This window comes from Pygoscelis adeliae, unplaced genomic scaffold (genome assembly GCF_000699105.1).
Source record: "Pygoscelis adeliae isolate BGI_AS28 unplaced genomic scaffold, ASM69910v1 Scaffold57, whole genome shotgun sequence".
In the NCBI taxonomy this organism is placed as follows: Eukaryota; Metazoa; Chordata; class Aves; order Sphenisciformes; family Spheniscidae; genus Pygoscelis; species Pygoscelis adeliae.
Genome location: NW_008825615.1, coordinates 10404535 through 10407326, shown reverse-complemented (window position 1 = coordinate 10407326; position 2792 = coordinate 10404535).

Sequence of the window (2792 nt, the reverse complement as noted above, 5' to 3'; positions counted from 1 at the left end):
AACAGACTCCTTGCAAGGGAGTGATGTTTCCCTTGGTGATGAGATAAGAAACAGTTTCAGCATTGTATTTTAGCCATTCTGGAATGGGAGCACTCAGGGGCCAAAGCTCAGGGGCTGACTTTGAGCAGCAGAGGGAAGAGGAGTCAGAAAGGAATGACCTAAGTGGAGTCTGAGAAAGGAGGGAATAAAAATGTTGGTTTAATGTTTGTTTTTCTTTCTTACTACCCAAATCAGCAGTTAAAAATATTTAATCAGTAATAAATTGTTAGTTTTCTCCAAGTCCAGTCAGTTTAGCCCATAACAGTAATTGGTAACAAATCTCCCTGTCTTTATCTCAAGCCATGAGTTTTCCTGTTTCTGTTCTTCCAATTTTTTTACCCCATCCCTCTGAGGGGATGGTGGGATTGAGCAAGCAGTTGGATGGGTTAGCCAAGGCTAACTCACCACAAGGTATATAGCAGATATCCACTAACAGTGGCACCCATGTTGGTCTACACACTAATCTTGACCCACAAGCTCTTGACTGATTCCTGACTTAGCCTCAGGCAGAACTCCATGAATTCCAACTGCTCTCACATAAAGGGCAACTCCCCCTCATCATCCTTCCAACCTGTCCTTCCTAAAAATTCTGTATCCCTCTATCCCAACACTCCAGTCATGTGAAATATCCCACTATGACTCCATGATCGCAATGAGGTCATAGCCCTGTAACTACAAGCTTATAACTCCTCCTGTTTGTTTCCCCATGCAGTGTGCATTAGTGTAGAAGAATTTCAGAGAAGCATTCAAGTGTGCCAATACCCTGGTACAGGCTTAAGAGCTTTCCCCATAACATCATTCTGCAGGCAATTCCTTCTTTACATACCTACACTAAAATGATTCCCCTTCAGCTCTGTTTCACTGATTGCTATGCCCCTTCTGTTTCCATCACCTTTGCCCACCCTATCCCTAGCTTCCTTACTTGTTCATTGAGGAGCCACTGCCTCTGCCATCATTTCTAGTTCAGAGCTCTCCCTACCAGGATGATCAGCCTGTTGGTAAAGATATTTTTGCCCTATGAAGTCAAATGGACCCCATCTCTTCCAAGCAGCTGTGGACCCTCAAAGAGATTCCCATGGTTGTAGAAGCCAAAACACTGTTGCAGACATCAGCTATGGAAGCAGCTGTTAACTTGCAGGATCCATTAAGTCCTCCTCAGACCCTTCTACCTCACCAGCAGGAAGAAGGAGAACATCTGAGTCCCCATATCCTTGACCACTGCCCCAGAGCTCTGTATTCACACTTGATACTTCCCAGGTTACCCTTGGCAGTATTATGGGTGCCTGGAAGAGCAGCAAGTGGTATTTGTCAGAAGGTTCAATGAGCCTTGGTAGTCTCTTCACAACCTGCGGAATGCAAGCCCCTGACAAGCAGCAGGCCTCCCTAGATGAGGAATCAGGTCAGCAGATAGGAGTCTCCTACCATAGTCGCTTACTGCTTCCTTCTAATGGTTCTGAATTGCTCATACTCAGCCACCAGAGATTCTCCATTTGACAATGCTCCCAGCTTCTTGTCAGCTATGGGGGCAGTGAACCTATTCTGTAACTGCAAGTCATAAAGTGGGGCAGGAGATGACTTCCTCCTAGTTTCCAGCCTTCCTCCAGTCTCCAGCCTTCATCATGATGGGAACTTCCATTTTCTGACTTCATAGGCACAGGCTCTTTCTGTCCCTCTGCCGCTGAAGATTCAGGCTCTTCAAGAGAGACATCTTCTCAGAGAAGACCCTGTCATCCTCTTTCTCATCCCCTTTGATGCTGTAGTCTCCTGAACTCTTCCTGCAGATCTTTCACTTAGCAGCACAGCTCCATACCTTCTGCATGCTAGATCACATACCCTAAGCAAGAGGACCCAGGCATTCCCTGCAGCCTGAAACTTGCAGAGCTACATCCTCCTTCTGAAGCTCCACCTGAGTGCATGAGTTGAACAGCAAAGGGACAGTGTCTCCAACAGCACCTGGAAATTATGCCCTGTGACCACCATCTCTAGGAATATATATGCTGGAAAGAGCAAGCTTGCTGGCCTCTTCTTCATGCCCTGCTGTACAAATTGCTATATCCATTGACTGCCTCTGAGCACTGTACTCTGGACCTGGCTGTTATATAGGCATCTCCCTAGAGTGGGCTAAAAGGGTGCTTGACCCTCCCTAATCAGGGGTCAGCTAGAACAAAGGCTCCAGGCATCCTTTCATCAAGGACAGCTGTTGGAGTTTGTTAGGAGCTGAGAGCTGCCCTTACCTTAGCCTTGCTACATGGAAAACAGCAGAAAGATGCTAAACTGTTAAGTCGACCAAAAGCATCCTGGGTTTTACTAACAGAGTACAGCCTGTAAATTAAGAGAAAGGATTATCCTCCTCTACTCAGCACTAAATAGACCATGTCTAGAGTACTGATTCCAATACAATTGGAAGTATTTTATCTTCTCCAATACAAGGAAGACATTGATACGCTGGACTGAGTTTAACAGCGGCCACCAGGGTGCTTGTGCATTGGACCACTTGCCCTTTGAGGAGATACTGAGGGCGCTGAGCTTGTTCAGCCTGGAGAAGAAATGGCTTCGGAGGGATGTTAGAGCAGCACCCAATATATATGGGGAGAGGGAGATGGGCTCTTCACAGCAGTACATGGCAGAAGTACAAGAGAACAGGCTTAAAATGAAACAGGAGCTGTTCAGACTAGGTATGAAGAAAACCATTTTTCCCATGAGTATGGTCCAACAGTGGAGGACGTTGCCCAGAGATATTGTGCAGTATCCAT